The sequence below is a fragment of the Pipistrellus hanaki genome (genome assembly GCF_964339955.1).
Source record: "Pipistrellus hanaki genome assembly, chromosome: 6".
In the NCBI taxonomy this organism is placed as follows: Eukaryota; Metazoa; Chordata; class Mammalia; order Chiroptera; family Vespertilionidae; genus Pipistrellus; species Pipistrellus hanaki.
Window position 1 is genome coordinate 45,863,891 of NC_140508.1, and position 12,790 is coordinate 45,876,680.

Consider the following 12,790-nt stretch of genomic DNA (forward strand, 5'->3'; position numbering starts at 1 on the left):
TCTCAAGATACTTGTGAATACTTGTTTAAATGCTTTAAAAGTGATGTTTCAATGTGAAAGACAAAGAACGTCCAGGTCAACAGAAAAAGTTTGAAGACCAATAATTATAAGCATTATTAGATAAAGATGTGGATCAAATTCAAAAACAACTTGCAGAAAGATCAAACATTGCTCAGCAAACAATATCTGATCATTTCAAGCAATAGGAAAAATTTTAAAGGAAGGACAATGGTGTCACATCAACTGAACAAAAGGCAAATGAAAACCAAAAAATCATCCATAAAATGTTGCTTCAACGATACAAAAGAAAGTCTTTTCTGTATCAAATTGTGACTGGCGATGAAAAGTGGATTTATTTTGAGAGTCTCAAATGCACAAAATCATGGGTTGATGCAGGTCAACCATCAACATTGACTGAAAGGCCAAATTGCTTCAGAAAGAAGATGTATTCTGCATTTGGTGGGATCAGGAAGGTGTAGTATACTACGTGCTTCTAAAACTAGGTGAAACCATTAATACTGATCACTACTGACAACAAATAATTACTTTCAACCACACTTTGATGGTGAAACCACCAGAATGTGCCAGAAGATATGGAAAAGTAATGTTGCTTCATGATGGCATACCATCACATACTTCCAAACCAGTTAAATACACGTTAAAAGATATTGCCTGGGAAGTATTAACCCATCTGCCGTATTCATCAGAACTTCCTCCTTCAGATTACTACTTGTTCCGATCAATGGCACACATGCTTTCTGAGCAGCACTTCAAAACGTATGAAGAAGTGGAAAACTGGGTCTCTGAATGGTTTGCCTCAAAACAAAAAAAATGTACTATTGGGATGGTATCCACAAATTACCTTAAAGATGGAGAAAATGTGTAGCTAGTGATGGACATTAATTTTGAATAAAGCACTTATGATGTTTCTCTTGAAATTATCGTACTTTCTTTGATTAGAAAACCCGCCATTATTAACCGGTACATCTAGTATTACTACAATGTGGTGTTTGTTTCTCTATGTCACTCTCTCCAATACAGTGAAGTGGATTTGGGACCAAAGCTCTTCTGCTAAAAAACAAAACAAAACAAAACAAAAAACAGTCCCTCCCACCTCTTTGAGTATTCTAGACATTTCTCACTTTCAAAGGCTAAGGGCTTCTCTCCCACTCAGCCCAGAGAGTCAGTGTTGAATTGCTCTTCCTTGTCTTCATAATCACATCCATCATACTTTGAGGTTTCCTATGATGCTTCTTACTTCTATGGTCACTCCACAAGCAAAATAATCGTGATTTAGCCTTTGAATGCTTGTTAAATGTGCCACTATCAGGCTCTGATGAGAATATAGTGCCAATCAGCTCTTTCAAACAGCACCCTTGGGAAACCCTTCAGTTCCCTTGGCTCAGGGTACATTCTCATAACTTGACTCAGTATTATTGAGACTCTTTTGTAAACTACTAGAGTTCTGGAAGATCCTGATATGGAAATGAATAAGACACTGTTGTTAATTTCCATGAACTCACGGAACACAAACTCACAACCAATAACCTCAACCTGCTAAGTGCTTTAATCAAGGCAGGTATGAAATGCTATAAGAAGGCCTATTATGATGTGACTAATTCTGGTTAGGGAATTTCAGAGAGAACTTCAGAGAAAAAGTGACATTTGATTTGAGCTATGAAGGATTAGTTAGTTTTGCCAAGCAAGAAGACAAGGGAAAGAGTTATGCAGGAAGAAGAAATAATATCAGCAAATTTGGGAGGCCTACCAGGATGAGTAGGGTGTTCCCCATGGACTGGTTTACAGGATTGATCATGTTCTCTTATTTGGATCACAGTCATTAAGAGATTTATTTGGAGACTCCAAGAGCCTCTCTTTGGACTCTAGGGCACTTATAAAAATAATGTCCTTGGCACAGCTGGACATTGGACATCTGCATATAGTCCATGGCCATGTCTGTCTTGTTGACTGTTTATATGCAGTGTCACACAATGCTTGTCATGGGATAGCACCAAATGGACATTTATTAAAGTAATTATTATGCAAATAAAGCTAGCTTGCATAAGTATCTTAGGAAAAACTTCCAATTCTTTTCATCATTTTGCATACTAGTATATTCCAGATGCTCATAGTTAAATTCTGATGGGTTTCTGATTCTGTTGCCTAGTGTACTAATTTAAGAACAGTTTTGGATAGTTTACATACAATCTTTTCTTTGAATTTCACATTGGAATCTATCATCCATATACTGGTATCCCTGTCTGTTTAAAGCCCAACATAATCTTGTAATTTATCTCCTTCTTTGAGGAACTAAGGAGCTCCATCGTTATCTGCCAAAAATTTAAGTTTAAAAATTTGGCTCTCAAAGAAATTTCAATTGTTGTACTGTTGATATTTGACTCTGTTGACTAATGAGTTTGCCAAACACTGTCTTAGATAATTTAAGAATAAGAAAATGAACTGTTCCTTAACTGGTTTGGCTCAGTGGATAGAGAGTTGCCCTGCAGACTGAAAGGCCCAGGTTCGATTCTGGTCAAGGGCATGTACCTTGGTTGTGGGCACATCCCCGATAGGGGGTGTGCAGGAGGCAGTTGATTGATGTTTCTCTCTCATCAATGTTTCTAGCTCTCTATGCCTCTCCCCTCCTCTCTGTAAAAAAAAATCAATAAAATACATTTAAAAAATAAAAAATAAAATGAAATGTTTTTATTTTTCCTTCACTAATTACTTCCCTGATGTTCTTCATTTCTTTATGTAGATATGAGTTTCTGGCTTATCTTATTTTCTTCCCTTTAAATAAAGTTTTAAAATATTTTTTATTGATTTTTTTTTTTTTTAAAGAGAAAGGGGAAGGGAGACGGATGGAGGGATAGAAACATAGTCGTACAAGGGCTCTTAATGATATGGTCCCTGCCTTTTTCTATAGCTTTACTATCATATCCTACTAAGCACAGTGCTTGAGATATAATAGATTTATAGCAAATATTCTAAATAAGTAAAGAAGTCAATATCCTCAGTAAGGCTCATTCTCAAAGCTGGACCATTACATATATAATAGAATTGGAAAATAAGCCATAACATTTCAAAAAGTTTTGCTGTGGGAAAGAGGAAATACCTTTCCTATTTCCTCTGACCAGATCACCCTCCTTATGCTTAGAGAACTGCTAGCGAGGGCATATAGTCACATTGATCAGACCACTGCCTGATTCTTCAATTCATCCTAAAACAGATAAAATCTGTTTCAAGGACTCTGTTGTTTCTTTGTCATATGATACTTGAAAGCCTGCATTCACTTTTCTACGGGAATTTTAATTTGAAGAAAATACATTAATGGGCCTGAGATCTGAGCAGGGTAATACAAAACTTTCCTGAAAATTAATGTAAAAGTACTGCTTTCTTTTAATTTGAATATGGAGATTACATATATAAATAAATAATAGGTTTTGAAATTATTTTGTTTAGAAATTAAATCTAAAAGTGAACCCAACTCCGAGACCATCTGGAATCCTGTAACACAGAGGAATAGACAGAAGTGCTTCAGCCATGAAGACAGAAGAGATACAATTCAGAGATGGAAGATGCTGTATACCAGTAGACAGCAGCTGCGGGTTGCTGAAGAATGCCCAGGACCAAACCAGAGATGGGCGGACCAGCATTACCGCCATTTGTCCACCAACTAGATCTGAAATATCATGGCTGGCATGTACACATAAGGAACTATCTGGCATTGAAATTGGAACTCAAAAGAACGGTTGGCCTAGAAAGGAACTCACTACAGACTGATTCATTTGCCTCGCAGCATAACCATTATGGCTTGTTGCAGTTTAGGTTCTTACAAGGGTATTTCTTGGATCACATGATCTCACACATCTAGAGGAAATAATGAACAACATAAACAGACCCAGAGAAAGAGAACCAGCAATCAGACTCTCAAACCTCAGAGGGAAAGTAAGGGAGGATGGGGATAAGGGGAAGAGATCAACCAAAGGACTTGTGTGCATACATATGGGCCTAGCCAGTGGTCATGGACAATGGGGGTGGGGGTGGGCATATCTAGGGAGGGGTTTGGGATGGGAATGGGGGAATAAGGACAATTATGTGAAACCATAATCAATAAAAATAAATAAATAAATAAAATAAAATAAAAAAATAAAAGTGAACCCCAAATCTCACTCCTTGTGCTAAATTTTTTGTTTGTTTGTTTGTTTGTTTTTGTTGAGCTTTCAGAATGACCTAAAAAGAAAGACTGTTATACAACACTTTTGACAACATATATAAGTCACAGAGCATGGAGTTACGCCTCAAGGTTATAATACCAAATATGGGAGACAGAGACAAGTGCTGCTTATCCATAAGTGCTGTCTTGGGGAACTCAGCAGGCAGCCAGCTGACATAGCCTCTGGGGTGTCTCTGTCCCCTTGGGACTCTGTCTTCATATTCTTATGAGAACTCATTCTAGCCAAAGCTCTAGCACAAGATTTGAGAAGCAGCTGTGTGCTGGCCTGGCAGCTTTGATCAGGGCATTTTTTTTTTCTTGTGTTTTTTTTTTTTTTTTTCTAGCCAGCCCAAAGTTCATGGCATTTTTCAGGATGACCTATTGAGATGATGACTGATGGTCAGTCACTTTTGTAATGGAAACTGGGTCCCCTGTGCACCAGGTTACTACCATTAACATTTCTCAGCCCTCTGTGGGATAGATTACTGACACTTTTCGTGAGCTTTCTGACCTTGTCTTAAGCTTTACAATCCATGGTGATGAATTTATAGAGTGATTGTGACTATGTATGAATCCTGTAACAGAGATAAATGGGCATTAGATGTTGACAAAGCAGAGAAAATAATATTGTTCTCAACACCTTTTGTTAGCAAATGCATGATTCACATGATAACTCTTCTTTAGTGACTTTTCTATAAATCTCCTTTCTTCACTTAATAAAATGCCCCCCATTGCTTCTCCTAAACCTACACCATGTTTTTGCAACATATTATTAAAGCTGTGTCAGGCTCAAGATGCATGGTACTTGGGGCTTCACTGCAATATTATTTTACCTTCCACTCCTAAAAAATGCTCAGAGGGTTCCAAGGACATATTAGTTCTCCTTCTGCATTGTTTCAGACAACTTACTTGTGTACAACTAGAGCTACCTAAATCTTTGGAGGTGAACATTGTTCTTTCACAAAGTTCTCATGCATTTTCAACGAAGTTTGGGTAAAACTATAAAAAATATACTGCAAGATTTGAGAAAATGGGGAGCTATTTTTAAAAAAAAATTAAATTCAAGGGAATCATTTATTCAGGTTCCTGGACCTAAAAAAGGATTGAATGTTACCATTTTTCTATAGCTCTTTTGCCAGCTGGTTTTAAAGAGCCATGTTCTCTATTTTATTTTATTTTTACACTCTAAAAAGAAATATTACTTTTTTCTAGTATTTTTCTTTTGAAACCAAGACAATTGTCTTGGTTTCCATTGAATTTGTCTGCTATAAATGGACTCTCTTGGCTACAGTTAAGATCAACATGGCTGTCATCCCTCTTCAGGTTCATTGCCTAATTCACATTGAGCCTGCTTTCTATGTCCATGACCACTCCCATGTCTTCTAGGTTGAAGGTCAGAACCAAATCAACATCATCAGTATGCATCAAAATTATAGGATGAGGACTTTATCATATATTCAGTCAGTCAAGGCATATATATATATATGCAAATTGACCCTCATTCCCTTATAAGATGGCTGCCTGCAACCAGGCTGGCAGGGGGTTAGTGAGGGACAACAAAATGACTGAACAAGCGCGCTGTATGGGGTGACCAGGCTGGCAGGGTGGTTAGTGAAGGATGACCAAATGACTGAACAGCAGGCTGCGTGGAGCAACCAGGTCAGCAGGGGCAGGGGGAAATTGGGGATGACCAGGCCAGCAGGAGAGGAAGGAGGTAAGAGGTGACCAGGATGGCAGGGGTGACAGTTAGGAGTGACTGGGCTGGTCGGGAGGGTGCAGTTGGGGACGACCAGGCTGGCAGGGGGGATCAGTTAGGGGCAATCAGGCCAGCATGCAGAGGCAGTGAGGGGCTATCTGACCAGCAGGGGGAAGCAGTTAGGGGTGACCAGGCAGGCTGGCAGGTGAGCAATTAGGAGCCGGTAGTCCAGAATTGTGAAAGAGATGTCTGACTGCTGGTTTAAGTCGGATCCCCGGGATTGGCCTAAACTGGCAGGTGGACATTCCCCAAGGGGTCCCAGATTGAAGAGAGTCCCCACCCTGTGCACGTATTTCATGCACCAGGCCCCTAGTCCTATCTAATAAAAGAGTAACATGCAAATTAACCATCAGTCCACTATACCCACCAGCCATGCCCACCAGCCAATCAGGAGTGAGTATGCAAATTAACTAACTAAGATGGCTGCAGCCACAGAGCGAGCAGGAGGATTTGGTTTCCCTGGTAATGGAGGAAGCCAAGCTATCCGCCCACCCTGGCCAGCCTAGGCTACAAAGTTTCAATTATAAAAGATAAATAAATTCCAACAAAGATGGCAGCAACCACGGAGCTGGAGAGAGCAGAGGCTTGAGTTGCCCCAAGCGAAGGAGGAAGCCAAGCTTTCTGCATACCCTGGCTGGCCTAGCCTTCCACTCAAGGCTACAAAGTTTTAATTATAGAAGATAAATAAATCCCCACAAAATGGCTCAAGCCACTGAGCAAGTAGGAGGCTTGGCTCTGCTCAAGGCTACAAAGTTTCAATTATACAAGATAAATAAATCCCAAATCCCAGGGCCTCTGCTTGGGTCCCCAGGGGCCATAGCTGGCCTGAAAACTACCACAGGCCCCTTGCCCAGGCCACCGCATGCCCTAAGGCAGGGGTCTTCAAACTACGGCCCTCGGGCCACATACAGCCCCCAGGGGAGTCTGATCCTGCCCTCCAGGTTTTTTGGGCAGTGAGCGCAGCCAAGGTGTTACAGTAGGAATTAGTAGTTCATATAGTCCGGCCCTCCAGCTCTCTGAGGGACCGTGATCTGGCCCCCACTTTAAAAAGTTTGAGGACCCCTGCCCTAAGGGAACCCCTACCCTGATCCGGGACACCCTTCAGGGCAAACAAGCTGGCCCCACCATGCACCAGGCCTCTATCCTATCTAATAAAAGAGTAATATGCAAATTGACCATCACTCCAGCACAGTTAGGGGTGACCAGGCTGGCAGAGGAGGCCAGTTAGGAGTGACCAGGCCTGAAGGGGAGGGCAATGAGGGGCAAATAGGCTGGCAGGGAAGCAGTTAGGCATCAATCAGGCTGGCCGGGGAGTGGTTAGGGGGTGATAAGACTGGCAGGCAGAAGCCATTAGGGTCAATCAGGAAGGCAGACAGGGGAGCAGTTGGGATCCAGCAGTCCTGGATTGTGAGAGGGATGTCCAACTGCCTGTTTAGGCCTGATCCTACCTAAATGGGCCGTCAGACATCTCTCAAGGTATCCCAGATTGGAGAGGGTGCAGGCTGGGCTAAGGGACACAGACCCCCGTGAATGAATTCCAAGCACCAGGCCTCTAGTCTATAATAATAAAAGGATAATATGCTAATTAGATCAGACATCGTTCCGGACCTTTTTCCTGACAAAGTCAGGGCCCGGATGAAAGCCAGCCTGGGTCCCAGATGCCTGCTGGCAGGCAGAGAAGGGAAGCCTGGGTCCCTGGTGCTGGAGGGAAGATGGTGCCTGCCAGGGGAAGGAAAGCCTACTCTTACACACATTTTCATGCATTGAGTCTCTAGTATCTGCATAAAATATCCAAAGGTTTCTTATACACAGCTATTTTGGACCCATCGAACAAGGCCTTGAAAGAAGCATACATTTTTGGCTTTGGATGTGTGGAGAAATAACAACGTAAGCGGGAGGGTGACAGAAACTGTCTTGAGTTCTAACAGAACTTGGCCTATAATGTGTTAAGATGATCAGTAGAAAACAAGGATGAAAAAGAGTTTGAAGTCAGATAAGGTGTACCTAAAGGCTTTACTAACAACTGCGATTTTTTAATTTTTTTCTTATAAGCACAAGAGACTTTACATGATTTTACATTGGGTAAGTGACTTCATTAGAGCTGTTCCTCCAGAAGATGAATTTGGCTGTAATGAATTAGTTGGATGGATCAGGGAGAAAATAGGTTGGAAGGAGGGCTATCAGTTAGAGACTTTAAAAGCTCAGGGAAGTGGTGATAAGGACCTGACCCCAGAAAATAACGATTTCATTAGAGAGAAGGAGCCAGAAACAGAAACAGGAGACCTTCTGGTAAACTCGATAGAAGAATTCTAGGTAAGTTCAAAACTGCCATGCAGAAAATAAGGAAGGAAATCAAACAGCTCTGCATGCAATGTAAACATGTCACTCGCTCAAAGCCTGTTATGCTAATATTACATGACAGTGTCCCCTGGGTCGTTTTTCCATTACAAGAAGTTGCAGGAGCTGATAAGCCTGTGACTAATTTAAAATGCAAGTGTTGCTCTGTCTTCCCTTGACATAGTTTGTGTTTCATTTCCTTTAAGTAAACAGTATAAAGGATTACAGTCAAGCTCAATAGCAGAAGCCTGACTCTCAGAAATGGAAAAGGGCTTCAGCCAGGGCTCCAGCTAAAAAGCAAATGTGATCCTCAAATTCTCATGTGCCACCGGCGGTGGCACGCTGTCCCCGTGGATGAGCCCTTGTCCCAGGTTCTGTGTTCCTAAATTGAGTGAGGTTTTCTGATACTGATACCAGCGAGGGACATAAACTTGACAAAAAAGACGTGTGTCACTGAAAAGGACTGCCGGGTTAATAGATCATGAAAATTTCATTTGAGGGAGAGATTTCACAAATCACTGAGTGTTAGCACTGACAGGGATGATAGAGCCCACCTAGTTAAGGGTAGGAGTTTTAGGATCAGGACAAATTGGCTACAAATTCCCAGCTCCCAAATTTAGTGCCAGATGTGTGGCCTTTAGTTTTTTTCTGTGAGTCAGTTTCTCCCCCTGTAAGATGAGGACATAGCCATCTCACTACAGAGATTAAACAAGTTTGTAAAAGGAAAGCACTTGGCAAACCCAGTTCATGGCAAACACTCAGCACACAACACCTATGATTGGAAATAAAACCAGGACTAGGACTCAGGTCTCCCAAACGGAAACTGAGGCTCCCACCACAGTGCCATCCCATCTCCACTGACTTTCCCCTTGAAACTAATTATTCCAGAACATTCCCTCCAATCACACTGACATCACTTTCTACATCGGATTGTTTCCGTCATTCCTAAGAGCCTATTAAAGTCAACTCTACCCAATCCATCACTTAAAGAAAATATACTGAGTACCTACTCCATGAAGGGAACATTCTTTTTTATGACAAATGACATGCCATCATTAAAAACTTAATTATTACCTATTGCTCCACAAAATATTAATCATCATTATTGTTCCTAACCAGAATGAAGAGACACTGTTCTGTAATAAAGTGCTCTGGGTTTTGATGTGGGGGAGAAATCAGCCCCTCAGGCAGGCGCACTAGTCATTGCTGTTGGAATCCAGCAAGCAGCAGGCTGAAGGGACACATTCTGATTATTCAGAATAGGTCTTCAGAAGCATGCAATTTATTCCACTCTCTGAAACTGTTATTCCATTAAATAAAAGTATCAGTAATATATGGTAGGAAAAAAAATGCAATGTCAAAGCAAAACAAGAATTATAAGGGGAGAGAAGGGGAGAAAGGAACCTCAGAAAGGTGGCCACCCTGGACCAGACTCGGTAGAGGTCACTGCCTCTCCTCCTGAGGACTACTCCAGAAGGCGCTCAGGTTACTCACGTGCCAGTCTCACAGATCGTAAGTGGTGAGCCAGAATTAGAACTCAGATTTATTTATTTGTTTATGAAACGTGTTGTTTCTCTTAGAAATCTTTTTTTGTTTTGTTTTGTTATAAAAATAAAACACAATTACTGGAAACCACATAGCTGGATGAATTTTTATAAGGCAAAAACTTTTGTTACTACTATCCAGGTCAAGAAATAGGTTTGCTGCCTGCTCGAAATGTAAGTAGAAGCTTGACTTTGGCAGTAATCACTTATTTATGATTCTATTAGCCAAATGTGCACCCCTGTAGTATAGTTCAATTGACCGCATCTTTCAAAACTGAATATGTCTTTGACATTTCATTTAATATACATAATCCCTTTTATTTTCTTTAAAATATACCTGATAAATAACCTAGGCAGTTTCCAGCCATCTGCATTTAGATGATTGCATGTGCATGGTGATGTTTTTCTCATTTCTTTCTCACTTACTTACTGAAATAACTTTAAAAGAAGATGCCAACTCACCTAGTATTTGGCTACTCAGTAATATATATAATAGTTTACATAGGAAAGGAAGAATAAATGATGATTCTTTCCTTTTATTTACTCAGTTTTAAAATATATGTGGGGTGTTTAGATCCACTGTAAGTCTCATTTCTCTTAAAGCTCAAATATCTCAATCCTTGACCTTAGTCCTTTTCACATGACACTGGAAGTTTCTGAAAACCTGATATGACAAAATGTTTCAGTCTTTTCTTGAATATTTCTACCTAAATACCTAGAATCAGCCATTTCTATGAGAAGCCTTATTTCTTTTTATTGAAAGTAGTATTTTAAAATTAGAATCTGAGCCTAGAGATGGATGCTAATTACTACTTGTTTGGTAATTGTTTCTGTGTTTTTAATGCACAGAGATAGGAGATATTTAAAATACTTGCGATTTGATAATGATATTGCCAATTCAAATTTAAAGGATTTTTACTTACCTTTTTCTATATTTCATTTGAATTTTTTCAATAGTGAGAATCTTATTTTTTAGAGAATAAGAGGTAAAGAATTAAAATGTTCCATAAATATTCATTTACTTTTCCCCATATTACATGCACACAAGTTTCAAAATAATACTTTTGACCATCACCAGTTATAACTACTCAAAACACCTGCACATTTTTTCATATGCAATTCAAATTCTCCTCCCCTATCACATTTTAATGATTATATTTTATCTATACTATCAGGTAACTAGCACCACCATAATATACAACCCCTTACATTTAACTCTCACTTTGTCTTAATTCTATAAATAATTATAGAGACCACTGGTCTGTATATTGCTGCTTCTCTTGTAATTTTGTTTGTCTGAAGCTTGCTCTTTAATATATTCCTTAGAAAGTGCTCTCAGGGAAAGATCCATTCTGGATCACTGTATGTTGCATGTCTCCTTTACAATTGAAGGTCAGTATTTCTGGGTAAAAAAACTAGTGGTTTACATTTTTTTTCTTTCTTGAGCATCTTAATTATTTTACTCCATTGTCTTCTAGAATAACATATTGCAGTAAAAAATTTGAGGATAACATAATTATTTGTCATTTATAAGTAAGTTACTGCTTTTTTTTTCTTTCTAGATTCTGAAAGGGTTTTTCAATTTTTTAAATCTCCAACAATATTTATTGACAAATCAGAGATTCTGCTATTCTCTGTTCCATCTGGTGCCCAGCTACTTCTCTCTGCTTTCCCTAATTCAGATGTTGCTGAATATTATGGCTCACTTCTAATCACTTATCTTCTGTGACTCCTGGATATCTTTTCAGATAGTTTTCATGTAAATGTTGGCGATGGATGGATTATTTTGCTACCTAGTCACTCTTTCTTTTATATTTTTTTATTTTTATTGGGGGGTTTGGAAAAATCTAGAACCTATGTTTTTAATACTGCACCATATTACTAGAAATCAATTTTGCAAAACATAGACATTTACTATTAACATGCTACCTCACATGAATAAAATAAAGATCCCATTATTATATACATAACTGACCTAGAATATGGAAAATATTTAGGAAGTGAGATCTCTGAGTAAATTCCAATCAGACTCTAAATACATACTGATATTTTCTGCTGTAAACTTTCAGATGATCTACACATTTTTACTGGGTGAGGGAAATACTTCTACACGGGGAGAAGTGGGGGACACAATATAGTCTAATGGCAATAGTATGAATTTAGAAACCAAAGAGTCTGAAGTTTATCTCCTTCATCTATCATTTAATGGCCATGAAAACACAAGCAAGCTATTTATGCTTTAAAAGTACAAATTTCCTACTTTGTGAAATATATTTAACTATATCTGCCTGCTCACACATGGCACATTTTGAATAAATTTTAGCTCCCTTCTTCAAATATTAGAAGCTCCAAAACTGTGTAAAGATTAAAAGTTTTAAGACCCTTCTTACTTATTTGCATCTTCAATTAGACACAAGTACCTTACTCAGATGTGTAACAAATTGTCCACCTTTCCCTAAAGAATATTGGCTTTTTTTATAGTTATTTTTTTCTTGGTATCAATTTTGATTTGCCCCAACCTACTCAATGTAGAGAAATATGGGAAGAAAAGAAGAAAGTAATGCAGAATTTGAAAAGCTATTGAATTGTTTTAAGCACACTTTATAGAACAATCTCTATTTACAGTCAGTCCCGGGCAAACCCAAAGAAAGATATTTTTCTTTTCTTATTTTTCCTTCATGAAGATTGTCATGTTATGAATTACAAGAAGACTTCATCTTCTGTGAACTGCTTGAACTGGGGGGATGGGGAGCAAGAGATCAGAAGTAGACAACCATGATTAAAAAGCTTTGTAGAACACTAACTTTGAACATGCTGTGGTTTGATTTTTAAATGTACTATGAGTAGAAACAGCATTTTCTCACTCTGTAAAATCACACCTCTCGTTGTCAATGAAATAGTTGATAAATCAGTGAAAACAAAATTAAATGTAAATTG